The sequence below is a fragment of the Arachis ipaensis genome, chromosome B05 (genome assembly GCF_000816755.2).
Source record: "Arachis ipaensis cultivar K30076 chromosome B05, Araip1.1, whole genome shotgun sequence".
Lineage (NCBI taxonomy): Eukaryota > Viridiplantae > Streptophyta > Magnoliopsida > Fabales > Fabaceae > Arachis > Arachis ipaensis.
Window position 1 is genome coordinate 75,543,269 of NC_029789.2, and position 26,577 is coordinate 75,569,845.

General features: G+C 39.6%; 1 pseudogene; it reads left to right on the forward strand.

Annotated features, from left to right (window-relative positions):
- LOC110272042 lies at positions 212 to 17,820 on the forward strand (annotated as a pseudogene).

The window sequence follows — 26,577 nt, forward strand, 5'->3', positions numbered from 1 at the left end:
GACTTCTGCTCTAGCTCCTCAATTTTGGCCCGAAAATACCTGAAATTGTCCAAAAACACAAAAACTCATAGTAGAATCCAAAAATGTGATTTTAAAACTAAAACCTATAAAAACTCAATAAAAATTGAAGAAAACTACTAAAAACTATATGAAAATGATGCCAAAAAGCGTATAAAATATCCGCTCATCAGATGCATTACAATTTTGATGGATGGCAGATAAAAAGATAGTACATGAGTTGGCCTTTCAATTTAGGGATAATGAATGTCCAGAAATTAGGGAGAAAATTGGAAGGAGAAGGTGGGAACTCCTTGTTGATCCAGTCACAAAAGTGAGTGCAACTCTTGTTAGAGAGTTCTATGCAAATGCAGTTCGACAAGACAGGAACGATGACTCCTACAAGAGTTATGTAAGGGTGGTGATAGTTGATTTCAGTCCAATGTCCATCATGAGAGCACTCAAGCTACGAGCTGTACCATTTGATGAAGCAAGTTACCAATCAAGGATGAGTGGTAATCCTAACCATGACGAAATTGTAAATGATATTTGTGTCATAGGAGTCAATTTGGTGAAGGAATCCAATGGAGCACCTAAGTTCATTAGAAGAGGAGACCTCATCCCGGAGGCCAAGGGATGGTTCGAGATAGTAAGGAGGTCCATTCTCTCTAACTCGAACAATTCAAAGGTTAATATAAACAGAGCAACTATGGTGCATTGTATAATGAAAGGAGGGGAAATCAAGGTTCATGAACTCATAGCAAAAGATACTCGAAAAATGGCCGAGAAGAATGATCTTGAAGCTCGGCTTGGCTACCCTAGCAGCATCTTTCGTTTGTGTGAAAGGGCTAAGGTGGTGTTTGGGGATGATGATGCCAGGGCATCTTGGGCTAGTTTCACTAGCCTTTTTCTTTGTTTTTAGTAGATTTTATGCACTTTCTTGAGTTCTAAGTAAGCAAATTGGGTAGAAATTCATGTATGCCTAGATTCATTCAATGATGGTTAATTGGATGCAATTTCATGAGTATTTTGCTATAAATATTGGTGTATTAAGAATGATGAGAATTCTCATGACTTTAGCAAGGCTTTGATGCATATAGTGGTTGATGACAGGTGAAGAAAGGCATGGAAAGAGTTGAAGAAGGAGCCTGGAGAAGATGAAGAAGAAGCAACGTTGGTGGCCAAGTTGGACCGCCAACGTTGACTCCAACGTGGAAGAGAAGCAGAGCAAGTCTTTGCACGATTGGCTGATGCTCACGTTTGAGGGAGCCTTGGACCTCCAACGTTACCCCCAACGTGGTGATGAAAAATTCAATTCTGAAGCTAAATAAATTTTGAGCCACGCGTACGCGTCTGTGACGAGTACGTGTGAAAAAGCAAAATTTTCAGATTCACGCACAAGCGTGCGTCATGCGCACGCGTGGAATGGGAATATTGACCATCCATGCGTACGCGTGGGTCACGCGTACGCGTCACAAAGCGAACGTTGGAGTCCAACGTTGCCTCAAACGCTGCCTCCAACATCCGCGATGCCAAGCCCAGAAGTTGGAGTTGAGAATTTTGAATCGATGCGTACGCGTCAGTGACGCGTATGCGTGGATGGAAAAAAAGGCAATGCACGCGTAAGCGTGGTGTACGCGTACACGTGAATAAGCAAAATCTCATATTTCACGCTCACGCGTGATGCACGCGTACACGTGGGTTAGCAGAACGTTGGCCCTCCAACGTTGAGTCAAACGCCAATGACAACAAGCTTTCTGGTTTTTCTGGTTTTGTTCTAAATGGCGTTTGCGTCAACGTTGGCCATCAAACGTTGACTCCAACGTAAAGCATCAGAACTCACAATTCAAACAGATCTATTCTCAACAGTAACAGAAATCAATTGGAGCCATTTTCAACCTAATTCCATCAAGGCCAAAAGCCCAATTCAGAGATTGAAGATCAATGGAAGAAAGTGTATAAATAGCTTAGAATTTGAGTTAGAGAGGACCTTTTTTCCATTTTTTGCTATTCTTTACACTACTGAACTTTTTACTTTAGAATTTTCTGTTTAATTTGAATTTCAGAATGCATGTTCCAATTGTAATTTCCATTTTGAGTGCTATGAACAGCTAAACCCCTTTCATTGGATTAGGGAGCTCTGTGTAATTCAATGGATCAATAGTAATTTCCATTCATCTTTTTCTTTCTTTTCTCTTTATTTTACTAGAAAGCTTTCGGTCTTCATCCAATTGGATAGTTATCTTGGGAAAGATGCTATACATAATTGGATCTCTTCGGAACCTTGGAAGAGGAATGAGGAGATCATACTAGAATTACTTTCTCACATTGGATTAGATTGGGGTTTGGATGGATATAGTGACATGTAATCCTACTAACACTTTAATCTATGAATTTCTGTGGTATAATCGGTGATGCCAGGGCATTTTGGCCAGTTTCACTGACCTTTTCTTTACTGTTTTAGGGTATTTTCATGCATTTTCTTAGGAAATAAGCAAGTTTTGGGTAGAAATTCACTTACATCTTGATTTAAGCATACATTGTGCACTTTACATGATTTCATGAGAATTTTGCATGAATTAGATGACAAATTGGATGATGCATGTCTCATGATGTGGATTAGAACTTTGATGCACTTTATTGCTTGATTTCAGGAAAAAGGAAGTAAGAAAGAGCCACGTTGGCAGCCACGTTAGTCTAAATAACGTGACCACCAACGTGGAATGGGAACTAGCGTGCAACGTTAATGAGAAAAGTAATCGCCAATAACGTCCTCGAAAGCCATCATAGCCCACGTTAAGAGTCACGTTAACTAAGTTAACGTGAACTCTAACGTGGAAGAAAGAAATAAGGCCAACGTTAGTGACACTCACCTTTGTCACTAACGTTGGCCAAGCTACAATGAGCCACGTTAGTTGCCACATTACCTTATTTAACGTGGAAGCTAAGGTAGAGAAAGCAAGTGATCGCCAACGTTAGTGACACTTACCTTTGTCACTAACGTTGGAATGAGCCACAATGAGCCACTATGAGCTACGTTAACTCCCACGTTAACTTAGTTAACGTCGAAGTTAACGTTGAGGATAGGATGATGAGCCAACGTTAGTGACCCTCACCTTTGTCACTAACGTTGGAGATGGCTATCATTACCACGTTAGAAGCCACGTTAACTTAGTTAACGTGGACTCTAACGTGGGAAGTAGGGGCACCTTGGAACGTTAGTGACAAAGGTAAGCGTCACTAACATTCTCGAAGGATTGGCAAGCCTACGTTAAGAGCCACGTTAACTAAGCTAACGTGGACTCTAACGTAAGGGGAAGGGAGGACTCTCAACATTATTGGAAAAGGTGAGCCCCAATAACGTGTGCGAAGTACCAAGAGGCAACGTTAGTGGTCATGTTGGTGCCACTAACGTTGAAGTTAACGTGGATCATCCCTGGGAAAGGAACGTTAGTGAAAAAGGTGATTGCCACTAACGTTCTCAAACCCACATTCTCACTTAACGTTAACGCCACTAACGTCCTGAGCTAAAGACCCTTCCTACTTCACACTTTCTCTCTACAAGTAAAGCTAAGCCAACTGTAGAAGATAACTGCTTCAAACTCAAGATCCAAAGGCCCATATCCAAGACTTGAAGAATCAACTAGAAGATCAGAAGAGTAGTATATATAGGGGTAGTTTTGAATCAGGAAGCAGCTTTTGGGGGGATGGGAAATTGAGAACTACTCTCTGTATAATTTACTTTCTCTGCACTTTTAGTTCTAGTTTTCATGATGTATTCTCCATTTTTGTTTTCCATTTCCAGAGCTATGAACAACGAAACCCCTTTCATTGGGTTAGGGAGCTCTGTTGTAATTTGATGGATCAATATTAATTTTCATTACTCTTCTTCTATCTTTTCTCTTGATTTTACTGGAAAGCTTTCAATCTTCATCCCATTGGGTAGTTATCTTGGAAAAGAAGCTATTCATACTTGGATCTCTTCTGAACCTTGGAAGAGGAATGAAGAGATCATGCTTGAAATGCTTTCTCATGTTGAACCAAATTGGGTTTAGTTTGGTATGGTGACTATAATCCTACCAACACTTGATTTGGGAATGCATGTGGTATAATCAGTGACCATACTTCATCTCTTCTCATGAGCAATTGACCAAGGAATTGGCTATTGATCAAGATTTGAGAGATTGAATTACCAAGGAATTGGAATTCGATCACTTAAGATTGCCAAGGAGATCAATGAATGCATTGATTGAGGAAGAGGTGAAAATGAACTTGATCCGGAGAATGCAACATCTTCTAAGCCCAATGAATCCCCATTTCTGATCTTACCCATTCTCTTTAATTTCTGCAATTTAATTTCATGAGCATCTTCCCCATTCCCATTTACAATTCTGCAATTTACTTTCCGTCATTTACTTTCAGCTCTTTACTTCCAGCATTTACATTTTCTGCTATTTACTTTCCTGCCATTTAATTTCCTGCAACTCTCAAACCAAATTCTGCTTCGCTCAACTAGAACATTCCTCTAATTAAAGTTGCTTGACCAATCAATCCCTGTGGGATTCAACCTTACTCTATTGTGAGTTTTTATTTGACGATAATTCGGTACACTTGCCGAAGGAAAATTGTTGAGAGACAAGTTTCCGTGCTATCATTAGCTCAACTAGAGCATTCTTCCAATTAAAGTTGCTTGACCAATCAATCCCTGTGGGATTCGACCTCACTCTATTTTGAGTTTTTACTTGACGACAATTCGGTATACTTGCCGAGGGAGATTTGTTAAAGGACAAGTTTCCGTGCTATCAAGTTTATGGCGCCGTTGCCGGGGATTGATTTTGTATCAACAATGACTAAATTGGAGGATAACTAGATTGAGCATTTTTCTTTTGTTTGATTTAAATTTCTGTTTGAGTTAATTACTTTCAGTTTTAGTTATTTTCCTCTCTTCCCCTCTACTCCTTTTTCTTAGTTATTTACCATTCAGTTCACTAACCCACTAACTGTTTGATATATTGCATCTCTCACACTAACAGCAATTTTAATAAGAGTACTTTCTGCATCTATTTCTTTGCTTGTGCCTTGTTGGTTGTATGACAGGGAGAAGAAGCGGGGCTTCAACTTCCTTTGATTCTGAACTAGAGAGGACCTTCCTTAGATTAAGGAGGGAAGCAAGAGGAAAGAGAGTAGTTGGTGCTGAGGAAGAGGAAGAGTACTTTGAACCAGACATGGAGGAGAATTTGGAGAACCATCATGAAGAAGAGGCTCACAACCATGGCAGAGAAGGTCTAGCAAATCATGCTGGGTAAGAGAGAAGAGTTCTAGGCTCTTACATCAACCCAAACCCAGGAAACTGTGGGAGTAGCATCCAAAGGCCAACCATACATGCCAACAACTTTGAACTAAAGCCACAGCTCATCACCCTTGTTCAGAACAACTGTTCATTCGGAGGAGGCGTCCAAGAAGACCCCAATCAACATCTAACCACCTTCCTGAGGATATGCAATACTGTGAAGTCCAATAGTGTTCATCCTGACACCTATAGACTACTTCTGTTTCCTTTCTCACTTAAGGACAAGGCATCTAAATGGCTGGAATCCTTCCCAAAGGAGAGTTTAGCAACCTGAGAAGATGTGGTGAACAAATTCTTGGCAACATTCTATCCTCCTCAACGGATCAACAGGCTGAGAGCTGAGGTGCAAACATTCAGGCAGCAGGATGGTGAGACTCTATATGAAGCATGGGAGAGGTTCAAGGACCTGACAAGAAGGTGCCCACCAGATATGTTCAATGAATGGGTGCAGTTACACATTTTCTATGAAGGCCTCTCTTATGAATCAAAGAAGGCAGTAGACCATTCATCCGGGGGATCTCTGAACAAGAAGAAGACCATTGAGAAGGCCATAGATGTCATTGAAACTGTAGCAGAGAATGACTATTTCTATGCTTCTGAAAGAGGCAACACTAGAGGAGTGATGGAACTAAACAATGTGGATGCACTGCTGGCCCAAAACAAGCTTATTACCAAGCAGCTGGCTGACCTCACCAAGAAGATGGAGAGGAACCAAGTAGTAGCAATCACCACCTCATCAGCAACCCAATAGGGAGTGAATGCTGAGGCAGAGGAGGAGCCAGAACAAGCCAACTACATTGGAAACTCACCTAGGCAGACCCATGATCCTTACTCCAAAACGTACAACCCTGGTTGGAGGAATCACCCAAACTTTGGGTGGGGGAATCAACAAGATCAAAGCCAAGATCAGAGACGTCACAACCCCAACAACCATGCAGCTCACCAACACTCTACGCAGAGATCATATCAACACCACCCTAACAACACCTCTCCACATCCATACCAAAACTAAAATGACCCAACTCACCCATCCACTCTCAACTCACCATCATCTGAAGAAAGACTCTCCAAAATTGAGACTTTGCTTGAAGGCATATGCAAAGAGATTCAAGACAATAAGGCATTCCGAGAAGAAGTGCAGTCCAATATGCAGAATCAAGATGCTACCATCAAGAAACTTGAGACACAAATTGACTACCTATTCAAGAGAATTTCCAGCCACAACCCTCGCAGCGATACAGACTCAAACCAAAGGGAGGAGTGTCAGGCTATAACCCTCAGAAGTGGAAAAGAATTAAAGGATATTCCCAAGCAACCCCAAGAGAAAGATTCAGTTGGAAAGAAGGAGGAACAAGATGAAGTTCAAATCCCCACCTCCAACTCACGTCAAAAGGAAGGAGAGCTGAAGCCATATGCTCCAAAAGTACCATATCCTCAACAACTGAAGAAGAAAGGGGATGACAGCCAGTTCTCCAAATTTTTAGAAATCTTCAAGAAATTACAGATTAACATACCCTTTGCTGAAGCAATAGAGCAAATGCCGCTCTATGCCAAGTTCTTGAAGGAATTGATGACTAAGAAGAGAAGTTAGAAGAGCAACGAGACTGTGATACTAACCGAAGAATGTAGTGCTATCATTTAGCATAAACTACCCCAGAAATTGAAGGATCCTGGGAGCTTCTAGATCCCTTGTATTATAGGGGAGATCACAGTGGAGAAAGCTCTATGTGACTTAGGAGCCAGCATAAATCTGATGTCAGTAGCTATGATGAGGAAAATGAAGATCGAGGAGGCTAAGCCAACAAAAATGGCCCTACAACTGGCAGACCGATCATTCAATTTCCCTCATGGTGTAGTGGAAGATTTGCTGGTGAAGGTGGGGGATTTCATCTTTCCAGCAGACTTTGTGGTGTTGGACATGCAGGAGGAAGCCAAGGCCTCTATCATCTTGGGAAGACCATTCTTAGCTACTGCTGGAGCTGTCATTGATGTCCAAAAAGGTGACCTCACCTTAAGATTACACAATGAAAAGATGACATTCAATGTGTTCAAGGCCATGAGTTACCCACCAGAACAATTGGGAGAATGTATGAGGTTGGACTCATTGGAAGATGTAGTGCAGGAGAGCTTTAACGAAGAAGAACCTGAAAGGTTAACAGAGGAGGAGTCAACATCTAGTGAAGAGGTTGCAACAGTAGAGATTCATATACAAGGTGCACCAAAGGAAGAGAATGAAAAGTTAGAAGCACCCAAACTTGAACTCAAAGCACTGCCACCCACTCTCAAATATGCATACTTAGGCGAGAATGAAAGCTACCCAGTGATCATAAACTCATCCCTCAGCCAAGATCAAGAGAATGAACTGCTCCAAGTGTTGCGAAGGCATAAAAATGCCATTGGATGGACCCTCGCTGACCTAAAAGGGATCAGTTCGGCCATATGCATGCATAAAATACTATTGAAAGATGATGCCAAACCATCCATTCAATCCCAAAGGAGGATGAACCCAATTATGAAGGAAGTGGTACAGAAGGAAGTTATGAAGTTGTGGCAGGGAGGGGTAATCTACCCGATCTCAGACAGCCCCTGGGTTAGTCCCGTGCATGTTGTTCCGAAAAAGGGAGGAATCACTGTAGTTCCCAATGAGAGGAACGAACTAATCCCCACCAGGACAGTCACAGGATGGCGAATGTGCATAGACTACAGAAAACTAAATGAAGCTACACGAAAAGATCATTTCCCCCTTCCATTCATGGATCAGATGTTGGAAAGACTTGCAAGACACTCATACTATTGTTTTCTCGACAGTTATTCAGGATATAACCAAATAATGGTTGATCCTAGAGACCAGAAGAAAACCTCATTTACTTGCCCATATGGAGTGTTTGCTTACAGGCGCATGCCATTTGGGCTATGTAATGCACCTGCGACTTTTCAATGCTGCATGCTTTCTATTTTCTCATATATGATAGAGAAATTCATTGAAGTTTTTATGGATGATTTCTCGGTATTCGGAGATTCCTTTCATAGCTGCCTGAATCATCTAGCCTTGGTATTGAAAAGGTGCCAAGAGACTAATCTGGTCTTGAACTGGGAGAAATGTCACTTTATGGTGACAGGAGGAATAGTCCTTGGCCATAAGGTTTCTATCCAAGGCATTGAGGTGGACAGAGCTAAAGTGGAACTTATTGAAAAACTTCCTCCACCTAGTGATGTCAAGGCAATTAGAAGCTTTTTAAGGCATGCTGGCTTTTACAGAAGATTTATTAAAGATTTTTCAAAGATAGCCAACCCCTTGAGCAATCTCCTTGTATCTGATACACCATTTATCTTCAATGAAACATGCATGCAAGCATTCGAGAATTTGAAAAAAAGATTGTCCTCTGCCCCTATCATTTCCCCACCTGATTGGAACTTACCCTTTGAATTGATGTGTGATGCATCTGACTTTGCAGTTGGGGCCGTGTTAGGGCAGAGGAGAGATAACTTAGTCCATGTGATATACTATGCTAGTAAAGTCCTCAATGAAACTCAAAGAAATTATACCACTACTGAAAAGGAGTTGCTAGCAATAGTTTTTGCATTTGACAAGTTTAGATCATACCTCATTGGTGCTAAAGTGATTATTTTCACAGATCACACAGCACTTAAATATTTGTTTGCCAAGCAAGAATCAAAACCAAGACTAATAAGATGGATTTTATTGTTACAGGAATTCAATATTGAAATAAGAGACAAGAAGGGAGTAGAGAACAAAGTAGCGGATCACCTATCCAGAATCCCTCATGCTGAAGGTAGAACACATGATACTAGTGTAAATGAGCTCTTCCCTGATGAGCAGTTGATGACAGTTCACAAAGCACCATGGTTCGCAGACATTGCCAACTTCAAGGCAACTGGGGCCTTACCTCCAATGATCAATAAACATCAAAAAAGGAAGCTCATAAATGATGCAAAATATTTTGTCTGGGATGAGCCATATCTCTTCAAGAAATATTCAGATGGAATCCTGAGAAGATGTGTTTCAGAAGAAGAGGGACGGGAAGTCCTGTGGAATTGTCACGGCTCATGCTATGAAGGCCATTTTGGAGGGGACAGAACTGCAGCAAAGGTGTTACAAAGCGGATTCTTTTGGCCTACCCTTTTCAAGGATGCTAAAGAACTAGTAAAGAGCTGCAATGAGTGCCAAAGATCTGGGAACTTGCCCAAAAGAAATGAGATGCCACAAAATTTCATCTTAGAAATGGAACTGTTTGATGTATGGGGAATCGATTTCATGGGACCATTCCCAACCTCATATCCAAACAAGTACATTTTGGTGGCAGTGGACTACGTTTCCAAGTAGGTGGAGGCTATTTCAACCCCAACAAATGATAACAAGGTGGTCATTAACTTCCTCAGGAAGAATATTTTTAGCTGGTTTGGAGTCCCACGAGCACTCATCAGTGATGGAGGGAGCCATTTTTGTAACAGACCACTAGAAACTCTTCTCCTACGATACGGGGTGAAACACAAGGTTGCCACACCTTACTATCCCCAAACAAGTGGGCAAACTGAGATATCTAACAGAGAGCTAAAAAGGATTTTGGAAAAGACTGTGGGTATATCAAGAAAGGATTGGTCGAAGAAGCTGGATGATGCTCTTTGGGCATACAGAACAGCATTCAAAACGCCACTAGGGATGTCCCCATACCAACTGGTGTATGGAAAAGCTTGTCATCTACCACTGGAGCTGGATCACAAAGCTCTCTGGGCTCTCAAGTTATTAAATTTTGACAGCATCGCTGCTGGTGCAAAGAGGATCTTGCAGCTACAAGAGATGGAGGAATTTAGATCTCAAGCCTATGAAAATGCCAAGATTTATAAAGAAAAGGCGAAGAGAAGACATGACCTGCATCTGGCACTAAGGAGTTTCGAAAAGGGACAGCAAGTATTCCTCTACAACTCCAAATTGAGACTGTTCCCTGGCAAACTCAAATCAAGGTGGTCAGGACCCTTTCTTGTTACAAAAGTCTCGCTATATGGGCACATAGAAATCATGGATGAAAGTTCGGAGAGGACTTTCACTGTGAACGGACAAAGACTCAAACACTATATGGGCAACATGGGGGAAAACCCCAAAGTGAAGTATCATCTCAAGTAATGGAGGAATCGTCGAGCTAGCGACGCTAAAAGAGCGCTTTGTTGGGAGGCAACCCAACCTGAGGTAGTTTCTTTTTCATCGTCATTTCAATAAAAATCACAAGTTGTTTCCCCTGTATTGCGAGGAGCTAAGTTTGGTGTTCACACACCAAATTAAGTTTAGAAATTCGCAAGCATACATGCAAGCTAACTATGTCTCAAGTACTTTGGAAACATGCAACTTCCAATAACTTTGCAGGAACCTTCTGTGGAAATAGTGCACCATCATCCAAGGAAGTGAAGGAGCAAAAACTATGGGTAAGGACAACAAGGGGATAGCAAGAAACCATCACCCGAAGGTTGTGTTGTTACTTAATTCCATATACTCAAAATGCTAAAAAAATTGGAAGTCCGAAGGAACTTGATTTATAGTTGCTCATTAGTTTAGATGATTAGAGTTTAATGTTGCTTTATTGCTTTTGTCATATGTGTGCTGTCCACGATACCTGCTGGATTTTCACTTTGCTTACTTGTATGCTTGTCTCCTTTTGAATCAAATAAAAACAGAATGATTGTTATCAAAGACCAGAGTGGAGTTCATATTGTGGAGTAAGTTCCTTAGTGTGTGATGTGGTCATAAGTTAGCTAAGTTGGTACACCAACAAGGGTGGGAAGACAACTATCTGTCCTGAATCATATGCTTGAAACACACCCCATGAGACTAGCTAAATAACAAGATCCTAATAAGAAAAAAGGGAAAAAGAACAATAAGAGTTGAAAAAGAAAGAAAAGTTAATAAAGAATAAGGCTAGGCACCAAGGGTTTGAAACTTGAGAGATGTGTCTGTGGTGCTCCTGTACCAAGGATCTGCTTGGATGAATAAGTTCTTAGGAGTGCTTCATCACTTGGTAACTTGGGTTAACTAACCCGGGATTATCAGCTGAAAGTCCACTATCAAGAGCAACCTTGCTACAGAATATTTAGTAACCCAAAGAGGTGCTGGACACCAAAGTCTCAAGAAAGAAAATAAACAAACCATGTGCCTGTGGTGTGTATGTATGGGGGAAAGAGATTTGAGGGAGTAAGTCCTTAGGGGTGTCTTAACACCTAGCACCTTGAACCAACTGGTTCGGGAGTGCTGGCTGAAAGCTTATCTTAAAGAGTCGCCCCCTCACAGAGCACTTAGCCTAAGAACACAAATAAGCCCTGAAAATAATAAAAGGATCAATGAATAAGAGTCTCATAGGGTGCAATTAAGTGAGTAATCCAGGACATGATAAAGGTCTGAAAGCCAGTGAAGGAATGAATCTAAGTTTCTATTCATGAAACCACCATAAAACCAAGGACATGACTTCCACAATAATGACTCATTCCTCTTGGCATTTCATTCATCATTCTCTTGTTCCAACACTTGCTTAGGGACAAGCAAGCTTTAAGTTTGGTGTTGTGATGCCAGGGCATTTTGGCCAGTTTCACTGACCTTTTATTTACTGTTTAAGGGTAGTTTCATGCATTTTCTTAGGAAATAAGCAAGTTTTGGGTAGAAATTCACTTACATCTTGATTTAAGCATACATTGTGTACTTTACATGATTTCATGAGAATTTTGCATGAATTAGATGACAAATTGGATGATGCATGTCTCATGATGTGGATTAGAACTTTGATGCACTTTATTGCTTGATTTCAGGACAAAGGAAGCAAGAAAGAGCCACGTTAGCAGCCACGTTAGTCTAACTAACATGACCAACAACGTGGAATGGGAGCTAGCTTAAAACGTTAATGAGAAAAGTAATCGCCAATAACGTCCTCGAAGCCATCATAGCCCACGTTAAGATTCACGTTAACTAAGTTAACGTGAACACTAACGTGGAAGAAAGAAAGTGGAGCCAACGTTAGTGACACTCACCTTTGTTACTAACGTTGGACCAAGCTCACAACTGGCCACGTTAAGAGCCACGTTAACTCAGTTAACGTGGACTCTAACGTTGGAAAGCAAAAGAGAAGCCAACGTTAGTGACACTCACCTTTGTCACTAACGTTGGCCAAGCTACAATGAGCCACGTTAGTTGCCACGTTAACTTAGTTAACGTGGAAGCTAACGTGGAGAAAGCAAGTGATCACCAATGTTAGTGACACTTACCTTTGTCACTAACGTTGGAATGAGCCACAATGAGCCACTATGAGCCACGTTAACTCCCACGTTAACTTAGTTATCGTGGAAGCTAACGTTGAGGATAGGATGATGAGCCAACGTTAGTGACACTCACCTTTGTCACTAACGTTGGCCAAGCTACAATGAGCCACGTTAGTTGCCACGTTAACTTAGTTAACGTGGAAGCTAACGTGGAGAAAGCAAGTGATCACCAATGTTAGTGACACTTACCTTTGTCACTAACGTTGGAATGAGCCACAATGAGCCACTATGAGCCACGTTAACTCCTCCCACGTTATAGTTATCGTGGAAGCTAACGTTGAGGATAGGATGATGAGCCAACGTTAGTGACACTCACCTTTGTCACTAACGTTGGAGATGGCTATCATTACCACGTTAGAAGCCACGTTAACTTAGTTAACGTGGACTCTAACGTGGGAAGTAGGGGCACCTTGGAACGTTAGTGACAAAGGTAAGTGTCATTAACGTTCTCAAAGGATTGGCAAGCCTACGTTAAGAGCTACGTTAACTAAGCTAACGTGGACTCTAACGTAAGGGGAATGGAGGACTCTCAACGTTATTGGAAAAGGTGAGCTCCAATAATGTGTGCAAAGGACCAAGAGGCAACGTTAGTAGTCACGTTGGTGCCACTAACGTTGAAGTTAACGTGGATCATCCCTGGGTGAAGAACGTTAGTGAAAAAGGTGATTGCCACTAACGTTCTCGAACCCACACTCTCACTTAACGTTAACACCACTAACGTCCTGAGCTAAAGACCTTTCCTACTTCACACTTTCTCTCTGCAAGTAAAGCTAAGCCCAATGCAGAAGATAACTGCTTCAAACTCAAGATCCAAAGGCCCATATCCAAGACTTGAAGAATCAACTAGAAGATCAGAAGAGTAGTATATATAGGGGTAGTTTTGAATCAGGAAGCAGCTTTTGGGGGGATGGGAAATTGAGAACTACTCTCTGGATAATTTACTTTCTCTGCACTTCTAGTTCTAGTTTTCATGATGTATTCTCCATCTTTGTTTTCCATTTCCAGAGCTATGAACAACTAAACCCCTTTCATTGGGTTAGGGAGCTCTGTTGTAATTTGATGGATCAATACTAATTTTCATTACTCTTCTTCTATCTTTTCTCTTGATTTTACTGGAAAGCTTTCAATCTTCATCCCATTGGGTAGTTATCTTGGAAAAGAAGCTATTCATACTTGAATCTCTTCTGAACCTTGGAAGAGGAATGAAGAGATCATGCTAGAAATGCTTTCTCATGTTGGACCAAATTGGGTTTTGTTGGGTATGGTGACTATAATCCTACCAACACTTGATCTGGGAATGCATGTGGTATAATCAGTGACCATACTTCATCTCTTCTCATGAGCAATTGACCAAGAAATTGGCTATTGATCAAGATTTGAGAGATTGAATTACCAAGGAATTGGAATTCGATCACTTAAGATTGCCAAGGAGATCAATGAATGCATTGATTGAGGAAGGGATGAAAATGAACTTGATCCAGAGAATGCAACATCTCCTAAGCCCAATGAATCCCCATTTCTGATCTTACCCATTCTCTTTAATTTCTGCAATTTACTTTCATGAGCATCTTCCCCATTCCCATTTACAATTCTGTAATTTACTTTCCGTCATTTACTTTCAGCTCTTTACTTCCAGCATTTATATTTTCTGCAATTTACTTTCCCGCCATTTAATTTCCTGCAACTCTCAAACCAAATTCTGCTTCGCTCAACTAGAACATTCCTCTAATTAAAGTTGCTTGACTAATCAATCCCTGTGGGATTCGACCTCACTTTATTATGAGTTTTTACTTGACGATAATTCGGTACACTTGCCGAAGGAAAATTGTTGAGAGACAAGTTTCCGTGCTATCAATCGGTGACCAAACTTCATCTCTTTCCATGAGCCCTTAAATCAAGGAATTGGGCAATTGTTCATTCTTAGAGAGATTGATGAGCCAAGGAATTGGGATCCAATCACTTAAGATTGCCGAGGAGATCAATGAATGCATTGATTGTAGAAGAGATGAAAATGAATTTGATCCGGAGAATTATACATCTCTCGAACCCAATGAATTCCCCATTCTCTGATCTACCCATTCTATTTACTTTCTGCTCTTTAATTTCATGCTAATTCCCCCTTCCCATTTAATTTCTTGCAATTTAAGCTTCTGCACTTTAATTCCCTGCAATTTAATTTTCTGTTCCTTTAAATTCTTGCAATTTAAGTTTCCCGCCAATTTTACTTTCTGCAATCCCAATTAAATTCTGATTTTGCTCAACTAGAACAATTCACCAATTATAATTGATCGATCTACCAATCCATGTGGGATTCGACCTCACTCTACAGTGAGTTTTTACTTGACGACAATTCAGTGTACTTGTCGGAAGAAAATTTGTTCAGAGGTGAGTTTTCGTGAATCAAGTTTATGGCGCCGTTGCCGGGGATTGATTTTGTATTGACAATTACTAAATTGTAGGATAACTAGATTGAGAACTTTTATTTTCTTTTGTTACTTGAATTCCAATTTCTTTTGTTACATTTAATTTCTGCAAATTTTAGTTATTTTTTCATTAATTTTACCTTGCTTCTTTACTTTCCAGCAAGCTAACCCACTAACCATTTGATAAATTGCTCTAACCAAGCTAACTATACTCTGTTTTAGTGGATATTGCAATTTCCATTTCTTGTACTTGTTCATTGTATGACAAGTAGGAGAAAGAAAATTTCAACCTCATTTGATAGTGAACCGAAAAGAACCTTCCTGAGATTAAGGAGGGAAGCAAGAGGAAAGAGGGTTGTTGGTGTAGAAGAAGAGGAGGAATACATTGATATAACCATGGAGGATGATATGGAAAACCATCATGAAGGAGAGGTGAACAATCATGCCAGAAGAGGTGGAGCCAACCCTGCTAGACAAGAGAGGAGAGTCCTGGGATGATACATCAATCCAAATCCAGGAAATTATGGTAGCAACATTCAAAGGCCAACTATCCATGCTAATAATTTCGAATTGAAGCCTCAGCTCATAACTCTTGTCCAGAACAACTGTTCTTTTGGGGGTAGTGCACAAGAGGATCCTAATGAGCATCTCACTAAATTCCAAAGGATATGTGATACAGTTAAATCTAATGGCATTCATCCTGACACCTATAGATTGCTACTGTTTCTATTTTCTTTGAGGGACAAAGCATCAAAATGGCTGGAATCATTCCCAAAGGAAAGTATGATAACCTGGGAAGATGTAATGAACAGATTCTTGACAAGGTTCTACCCTCCACAAAGAGTAAACAGGCTAAGAACTAAAGTGTAGATATTCAGACAGTAGGATGGTAAAACTCTTTATGAAGCCTCGGAGAGATTCAAGGATTTAACAAAGAAATGCCCCCGTGATGTATTTAATGAGTGGGTGCAAATTTACATCTTCTATGAAGGGCTGAATTATGAATCAAGAAAGGCTGTAGATCACTCATCTGGAGGTTCCCTAAACAAGAAGAAGACCATTGAAGAAGCCATTGATGTTATAGAGACAGTGGCTGACAATGAGTATTTTTATGCCTCGGACAGAAGCAACAACAGGGGAGTCTTGAAATTGAACCATATGGATGCAATCCTGGCCCAGAACAAGATGATCACCAAGCAACTGGCTGAATTGACCAAGCGCATGGAGAAGAATCAGGCTGCAGCTATCCACACTCAATCATCACCCCAAGAAGAGTTGAAGACAGAAGAAGGAGTTAACTAGGAGGAAGCTAATTACCTTGAGAATTCATCTAGGCAAACTAATGATCCATACTCTAAAACCTATAATTAAGGTTGGAGGAACCACCCAAACTTTGGGTGGGAGATCCAACAAAACCAAGGCCATGACCACAGAGCTCATAATCCTAACCAGTACAATAACTCCACTCACCAAAACTCCAACCGAAAATCATATCAGACCATACAAAATAGTTATTCACAGCCACCATACCAAAGTCACAACAACCAATCTCAACACCCCAATTCCAACCAATCAGCACCACATGATGAGAACAGAATGGCCAGGATTGAAGCTATGCTTGCAACACTAGGCAAGGAATTTGAAGACATGAAGAAATTCAAGGAAGAGGTGAAGGGGAGTCTAAAAAGCCAAGGAGAGGTTATTAAGAATCTATAATCTCAAGTAGGACATCTTTTATAGCAGATTCCGAAGCCCACTGATAGTTTCCCAAGTGACACTGAGAAGAATGCAAGAGGGGAAATGAAGAAGGTGAGATGGGAAGAGTGTAAGGCAGTTACACTTGCAAATGAATAAATTCTAGATGAAGATACCAGCAAACCAACAGAGCACATCAAAGGAAGCTTCTAAAGCAACTAAGAGAAAAAGGAACAAGGAATTGGATCTATATAAAACAAAGAAGCAACAAGGGAGGAAACTCCGAAACCTTATGTGCCAAAAGCACCATTTCCTCAAAGACTAAAGGGAAGTGAGGAAGAAAAGTCATATTCAAGATTCCTAGATATGTTTGCATCTCTCAGTGTCAACATTTCCTTCATCAAAATTCTCCAACAGATGTCCACATACATCAAGTGCATTAAAGAGCTACTAGCCAGAAAGGGCAACCTGAAGGGTGGCCAAATAGTGGTGATGAATAAGAAATGTAGTGCTCTTATTCAGAAGGACGTACTCCTGAAGAAAAAAGATCCAGGGAGCTTTCATATTCCATGTGCCATAGGAGAAACAAAAATTGACAGAGGGTTTTGTGACTTAGGAGCTAGCATAAATGTGATGCCTCTATCTCTTATGAAGAAGTTGCAAATCCATGAGCTGAGATCTACGGATGTAATCATCCAATTGGCAGACAAAACTCAGAAGCAAGCCAAAGGAGTAGTAAAAAATGTGCTGGTGAAAGTGGGGAACTACTTCCTCCCCACTGACTTTGTCATTTTGGACATGGAGGAAAGTTATCTTCCTCCCATTATTCTGGGGAGACCATTTCTAGACACTGCTAGAGCCCTGATAGACGTGGAACAAGGAGAGTTAATCCTGAGAATACATGATGAACATCTTACCTTTTATGCATTCAAACTTCCATCCGAATCTGAGCCAGAACCAAAGGAGCCAAAGGATGATCACAGTAACATGTGCACAAGGGAAAGCAACAGTGAATCAGCAGCTGAACCACTGAAATAGTCCTTGGTGAACAAGCAAGAATTTCAAGAGATACAGCAACCAAGAGAATTCAAGAAAGAGCTAAAGCCACACGAATCAAGAAGAGCAGCTAACAAAGATCTCCCTAACACAACAAGAGTCAATGGAGCACTACTGGAAGAAGAGAAAAGAGTTGTGAAGAGACTGCCAAGGGGATGGAGAAACAAGAAGGTTCCTACAGAAGGTTTCTCCCCTGGAGACAAGGTGATATCAATCCACCATGTTTATAACCTTTAATAATTCAGTGCTTGCTTAGGGACAAGCAAGATTTAAGTTTGGTGTTGCGATGCCAGGGCATCTTAGGCTAGTTTCACTAGCCTTTTTCTTTGTTTTTAATAGGTTCTATGCACTTTCTTGAGTTATAAGTAAGCAAATTGGGTAGAAATTCATGTATGCCTAGATTCATTCAATCATGGTTAATTGGTTGAAATTTCATGAGTATTTTGCTATAAATATTGGTGTGCTAAGAATGATGAGAATTCCCATGACTTTAGCAAGGCTTTGATGCATATAGTGGTTGATGACAGGTGAAGAAAGGCATGGAAAGAGTTGAAGAAGGAGCCTGGAGAAGATGAAGAAGAAGCAACGTTGGTGGCCAAGTTGGACCACCAACGTTGACTCCAACGTGCAAGAGAAGCAGAGCAAGTCTCTGCACAATTGGCTGATGCTCACGTTTGAGGGAGCGTTGGACCTCCAACGTTACCCCCAACGTGGTGATGAAAAAATTCAATTTTGGAGCTAAATAAATTTTGAGCGACGCGTACGTGCCTATGACGCGTACGCGTGAAAAAGCAAAATTTTTAGATCCATGCGCAAGCGTGTGTCGTGCGTACGCGTGGAATGGCAATATTGACCATCCACGCGTACGCGTGGCTCACGCGTATGCGTCACAAAGCGAACGTTGGAGGTCCAACGTTGCCTCAAACGCTGCCTCCAACATCCGCGATGCCAAGCCCAGAAGTTGGAGTTGAGAATTTTGAATCGACGCGTATGCGTTAGTGACGCGTACGCGTGGATGGAAAAAAAGGCAATGCACGCGTAAGCATGGTGTACGCGTATGCGTGAATAAGCAAAATCTCAGATTTCACGCTCACGCGTGATGCACGCGTACGCATGGGTTAGCAGAACGTTGGCCCTCCAATGTTGAGTCAAATGCCAATAACAGCAAACTTTCTGGTTTTTTCTGGTTTTGTTCTAAATGGTGTTTGAGTCAACGTTGGCCATCAAATGTTGACTCCAACATGAAGCATCAGAACTCACAATTCAAACAATCTTCTCAATAGCAACAGAAATCAGTTGGAGCCATTTTCAACCCAATTTCATCTAGGCCAAAAGCCCAATTCAGTGATTGAAGATCAATGGAAGAAAGTGTATAAATAGCTTAGAATTTGAGTTAAAGAGGACCTTTTTTCCATTTTTTGCTATTCTTTACACTACTGCACTTTTCACTTTAGAATTTTCTGTTCAATTTCAATTTCAGAATGTATCTTCCAATTGTAATTTCCATTTTGAGAGCTATGAATAGCTAAACCCCTTTCATTAGGTTAGGGAGCTCTGTATAATTCAATGGATCAATAGTAGTTTTCATTCATCTTCTTCTTTCTTTTCTCTTTATTTTACTAGAAAGCTTTTGGTCTTCATCCAAATTGATAGTTATCGTGGGAAAGAAGCTCTTCATAATTGGATCTCCTCGGAACCTTGGAAGAGGAATGAGGAGATCATATAGAATTGCTTTCTCACATTAGATTAGGTTGGGGTTTGGATAGATATAGTGACATGTAATCCTACCAACTCTTTGATCTATGAATTTGTGTGGTATAATTGGTGACCAAACTTCATCTCTTCCCATGAGCACTTAAATCAAGGAATTGGGCAATTGTTCATTCTTAGAGAGGTTGGTGAGCCAAGGAATTGGGATCCAATCACTTAAGATTGCCAACGAGATCAATGAATGCTTTGATTGGGAAGAGATGAAAATGAATTTGATCTGGAGAATTATACATTTCCTGAACCCAATGAATTCCCCATTCTCTAATCTACCCATTCTATTTACTTTCTGCTGTTTAATTTCATTCTAATTCCCCTGATGAACGGATTTTTGACGGTCTAGAATTTCACAAATGAAATCTCGTTGTAAGTATAGTTTCTAAACCAAACAATAATCTTTTCATACAAAAGATTATTTGTCACTAAAACAAACCCCTAAATTTATAAACCGAAGTATTGGAACATCGGGTCGTTCTCCCAAGGAATTGCAATAAAGTGTCTTGTTATTGGTTACGGATTATGTTTCGGGGTTTCTGAGGTAATAGACATGAAATGTAAATGGCAATGAAAATAAACTAACAACTAACAAGGTCTTGGCAAGGATTGGTGGTCAAGGATCTCTATCCTAATCACTAACCACAACATGAGAATTGGCAAGGATCAACCCCATTAAATCCTCCTCTAACTAGTAGTAAAGGAAAGTCAAATGAGCTATGTCAATCCAAGTCCATAAGTCCTAGTTCTCCACTAATTCAATTAGTGAGATCTAGAGTTAATGGCTCCCAATCGTCATTTACTTGGACGTTAGTAACTCAAGAGTTCCTAAGTTACCTTTCCAAGCCAAGAACATAAAACTCTACTCTAAAATCTAACCAAGCATTTTATCAAACACTTGGGAGGCATAAAAGGAAAGTATAGTAAAATTTCAAGAAAAGTAAATCTACATTACTCAACTGCAAGGAATTAACCAACAACAAATCAAATGAACAATAAAAGAACATGAAAACATAAATTACATTAAAGAGAAATAGAAGAACAAAAGTGCATCAATATAAAAGTAGAGAATTACAAGAATAAAATGCTAAACTAGAGAGAAGAGATGTAGAAGAAGAAGAATTACAAAAGGAAAAGTAAATCTAAGCATGAAATTAACCTAGATCTAAGAAATTCTAATCTAGATCTAACCTAATCCTAATCCTAGAGAGAAGTGAGAGCTTCTCTCTCTAAAACCTAACTTTCCCTCCAAAAACTAATCTAAAACTACACTAGTGTCTAACATGTCTCATTCCTCTTCAATCCTTGGGTTAAGTAGCATCAGAAATGAGTTGGATTGGGCCCACAAGGCTTCTAAAATCGCTGGCCATGAGTTGCATTAAGTGAATCATGTGCACCCATCGGCGCGTACGCATACAGTGCACGTGCGCGCCCCTAAACGTGATGCAACTGATGGGTTGGAATCGGATTTCCAACACCTAAACTCACCGACAAGTGTACCGGGTTGCATCAAGTAGTAAAACTCACTTAGAGTGAGGTCGATCCCACAGGGATTGATGGATCAAGAAACCTTAGTGGGTGATTAATTTAGTCAAGCTAACATTGAAGTGAAATTGGATGAAATTGTAAACGACAGAATGTAAATGGACAGAAAACTTAAAGAGCAAGGAATGTAAATTGACAGAATCATGAATGACAAGAAATGTAAATTTCATCAAATGTAAAGGGGGCTGGGTGCTAGAAGTTTAAAGAAAGCAATAGATCCAAGGCATGAAAAGTAAATCAGATTTGCAGCAAGCTCAAAGGTAAAGTGTAGAATATAAATGTGTAGAAAGGTAAATCAAGCTTCAAGGGAAACGAAAATGTGAAAGTGCAGAAGAACAGAATTTGCAGGAATGTGTAAATTGCATAAACTAAATTGGGAGCAATGTAAATAGAGAATTTAAACTCAAGCTCAATGTAAACTGAATTGAAAAATTGCAGAAGAGGAATTTGCAGAAGAGAAGATTCAGAAACTTAAACTTCATAAACCAAATTGACAATTGCAGAAAAAGTAAAAGTGTTTCAAAGAGAATTCTCTATTCTACCCTACTCCTAATGCTCTAATAGAGCCAGTCTCCTTAATGAAATGAAATTAATACCTTTATATAGGCTTTACAAGATGAAAATGAAATTGAAATTGAAAACAAATTACAAATAAATGAAATTCCTAATCTAGCTTGTTCTTGTGCCTTTGAGTCAATGGGCTTTGCTTGCTTTAGATTTGAAGAGGAGTGGATTCAGTTGGCTTTTGATTGAAATTGAAAAATGGACCAAGGCACCTCCAGGGGAGTGTTCAGTTAACTAATCCAACTAAGCACCCCCTTTGCTTTTGGCCTTCAAAAATTTGTTGCGTCCAAGCTCCTTGTGTGTGCCTTCATAGCGATAAGTTAACAAGGTTAACTCAGCGCCCTTGGTGCCTTGAGGTTCCCAGCTTCGAATCCTTGCTGAGGCCACTTTGGGGCTAATTTTCCTTGGAGTTAAAGTAGTGGCGCTTCCTCTTGGTTCCTCATGTGCAAGGTTCGATCCTTGGTGGCTTCACTAGCAAATATTGCGCCTTGCATTTTCTCTTGCCAAGCCACGATAAAGTTAACTTCTCTTAACTGAGCGTTATTGATTTTCTTGGGTTCCTTGGGTGCTCAGTTAAGAGAGTTCACTTAGCGCCAGACCTTTGCTCCCTTGGCCTTGGTGAAGCAAACTTGACGCTAATAATTCATGAGGAGTGGCGCTCAGTGAAGTAAGGGAACTAAGCGCCCTTTGTTGTGGAATGGAGCTCCAACTTCAAGCTTTGCCTCCAACATTTTCCTTGTGCCAATTTCCTTGTGAAGCATTGGCGCTCAGTTAAAATATTTAACTTAACACCCTTTCCCTTGGTGCGCGTTGCTTTTTCCTTGGCTTAGCAATTCTTGGTGGCCCGAGGAAGTTAAATTATTGAACGGAGCGCTCCCTTTGATTTGATGAATGCTAGCTCATTCATTTCCTTGCATAATGAATGCTGGGCAATTGGTTTCATTCATTGGCACTTAAATGCATGCTTTGAATAATGCTTTGCCTAATGCATGCATGCTTTACCATGAAGCTCTCTTTTATATGTCAATTCATGCATGCATGTATAATGCTATTAACCCCTTGGCATTAATTTAAATCATTCTCAATTAAATACATGCATGCTTTATTAGTTAGCAATGCCATTTTAGCGTGCATTAATGGATTGGTGTAACAACCCTGATTTTCGAGTATACGAGATCTTTTTCGAAGGCACGGAATCCTCCGGAAGATCAGTAAGGGAAGAACCTCTGATATATCATCAAGTATCTCAATCCTCATTGTCATTATGTCATCTTTAAGATAGAACCTTTTATGAGGCAAGCTCAATAACGCAGTCACGAAGAACCTAGTTTTTGAACCGTATCGGTTAGGAGTTTTGATTCGGTTTTTCGTAAATAGTCTCAGTTGGACAAACTGGACTCGATTTATGAGAGAAGAGAGATAATAGGGTGATATTATCATTATATTAGTATTAGAATCTTCTTGAATGATATTATAAGGTTACCTAGTCTGTTTTAGTTAAAAACAGGAAATCGATTTAACCGGGTTCACAATTTACTGGTGCAGCTTAGCACCAGCACTCTCTGATGACTTTAGCAATGCTAAGGCCTCATTATTCATGTTTTATTCTCATAATAAATATGTTACTAGTGTCATTTATGCTAGTAGCTCAGAAAATAATTTTTAGAGATGTTTTTGCAAGTGTTCCGATACATCTAGTTTTAGTAGTTATACACCTGAGATATTTTAATATTATTTTAATCCACCTCCAAGCCAACCAATCACAACTCACCTTACACCCCCAAAACTCCCAAGGCTGGCTCATTTTCACTTTGTGGCCGGAAATAGGTAGAGAGAAAAAGAGAGAAAAGTTCTTAGTTCCAAATCTTCAAAGCTTGATTTCTGCTGAACTAAAACTCAAATCAAAATTTCAATCAGACCAAAATGATCCTCTCTTCTTTCTCTACATGATCATATGACTTATCAAGGCTAGAATCAAGGTGAGTTGGCTGCACCATCTCTCTTTTGATTCGGTTTCAAGGAAACATGGTTAAATATGTGTTTTCTTGATGTGATTTAGGAGGAAAAAGTGCTTAAGGACCACCTAAAAGTTTAATTGAATTAGGAGCAGCAAAACCAGGTAGGGTGTCACGAAATTAATCTTGATTATTTGTGTTTGAGTTGTGTGAATGTTGTATAAATGGGTTGTGCTAAAAATTGGTTGCATATATGATTGATTCTTGGTGAAAATTTGGTGAAATTTTGATGAAATTTGATGAAATTCAAGCTTTAAAGTTCATGTTCTTGGGCAGCTGGAAAAACGAAACCCTAAGCTTAAATTGAGGTTCAATTTATGTTGAAATCATGTAGAAAAGATTGGGTTTTTGTGGCTGCTAATTTATTATGAATTATAGTAAAAATCGGTTGCTGAAAAGACTGAAAAACGGGTAAAAACAGAGAAAGAATCTGAAGAATTTATGAAGAACATGGAGAACACTTTGAGTGTAGTGAAGAACAATGAAGAACACCTTTTTGATTCATAAAAGGGCAAGGAAGTAATTAATTTGGTGTTTGGGGGGTTATTTTGTAATTACTGAAAGTTAGGATGGTTAAAGTAAAAATATTAAAAGTTACGGGTGGTAAAAAGTGAATTTTTAAAGGTTAAAAGTTAAAGTGGGGTAATTTTCAAAAATATATTAATAAAATAATAAATAATAATAAAATATTAAATAATAATATTTAATTAAAAAAATATTTTAATAAAAATAATAAAATAATGCGAAAAATGCAGTTTTCTGTAAAAGCTTTAGAAAGACAACTTTAAGCGCAGAATCTCATAATTACCTTCATAAAACACTTAGGGAGTGGTAATAACATATTAGTGAGGCAAATATAAATAAAAGATAAAAAGTTAAAGAAAAGATGAAAACCAAAGAAAAAGTCTGTAAAATTTTTACGACAGAAAAACAAACAGAGACTAGTGAACGAACTAGGGCAACTTAATTAGTACTTGAGTTGCGACTAGGGTTAGGTATTATATAAAAGGTTAAACTGTTTCAGTATAAACTTAATGAACCTATACTTGGGACAGGCTAACTATTCATATCGAAATTTACATAAGCTTTAAATATATACGTTAAACAGAGAAATCAGAGCAGAGTAGAGAAACACAGAGAATAGAGTAACCAGAGAAAAGTAAAGAGATATAGAGAAAAGAGTAACCAGAGAAAAATAAAGTGATACAAAGAAAAGGGTAATCAGAGCAAAGTAAAAAGACAAAGAGAAAAGAGTAATGTGATAAAGAGAAATGGTTTGAGTTACGATGTTGTAAAAGTAAAAGCTGTAAAGTTTGTATAGCATGATTGAACAGAGAAAGAAAGAGATACTGCATAAGAATGTGATAGTAATGATGAATAAAGAGACTAATAATGAACGATGGTAATGAGAATGATTATGTGATGAACTGCTGCGTGAAGGCAATCAGATAGATGGTGGTACGACCATTGAGAACGCTTTCCTGGGATACCTTGCTATAATGCTTTGCTGTAAGACAGAGGTTGCTTACAGAGGTATCGAGATTAGTGTGCTCCTGTAAGACAAAGGTTGCTTACAGTGAGTGTGTTGTTGCTCCTGTAAGACAGAGGTTGCTTACAGTGAGTGTGTTGTTGCTCCTGTAAGACAGCGGTTGCTTAATGTGAGTATCTTGTTGCTCCTGTAAGACAGAGGTTGCTTACAGTGAGTCTGTTGGGCGTATATCGGCTAATAAGTGCCGCTCTGCAAGACAAAGGTTGCTTGCAGTGGATACCCTGCAAGACAAAGGTTGCTTGCAGTGGATATTGCCAACAGGAAAGCCTTTTCCAGACAGAGGTTGCTGGGTAACGTCGGGAGCGGGTATGTAACCGACAGATGAGCTCATTACCTGCGCTAGGGCTAGACATGCATCATACTTGGCTGTGCATTTTCCTCTGTTATGATTGTTGTATGAATGTATGCTTTTCTTGTTTGTATTCTATTCTTTGTGTCTGTGTTGTATTTTCTTGTATTTTTCTGTTTATGTTCTGTTTTCTGTTTTCTCTATTTTCTCTATTTACCTGTATCTTCTGTTCACTACTTCTCGGTATTTTACTATTCTTCTGCTAAACAACATGGAATTAATGAACTTAACTAATAACCCCGACCCTACTAAGAACTCCCAAGTTCTTACCCCTTCTCTCTCCTTTCCCCCTTCAGATGGAAGCTTCGGTACACTTCCGTAGTTCGCTGATGACCGTTCACAAAGAGGATTCTACTCTAGGTAGTCTTCTGAGTCTAGGGTGAATCCCCTTCTCTGTTCATATGTATATACTGTGAGACCAGCCAACGTCTGCACCCCGTTTGTACGCGAACTTTAACCTAAATCCTATGTACGAGACTCTTGTTATGTGGCTACTTGATGAGGTACTGGAGTGATGTCATATGGCAATATCTGATCGTGCAGAGGAGTAGAAGATGATGTTCCACCTTTTGATGAAGTTTCACCTGACTTGAGTTTTGAAGACTTAGAACATACTTTCCCTCGCTTTAGTAGTTTAGAGGGACTAGGTGAGAATAGAGTCTAGGCTAGCCTGGGTGCCAGCTTAGGGACTTCTTGAACAGGTCAGGGTCTGGGATGTTGTATATATATATATATACTTACTTTCTTATTCCCAAACCCTCAAATTTATATATAAATTGCTATTTTAAAGTTTTTGACTAATTAATCAAAACTCTCTTCGTTTTTAGAAATCTAATGAGTTTGAAATAACAAGTTAACAAAATCATAAGAATCCGATCTTCTTCAATAATTTATAAAAGCATTCGAAACACATCTCTTTTGTTAAAGTTACTCAATTCAAAAATCATTTTCAAAAA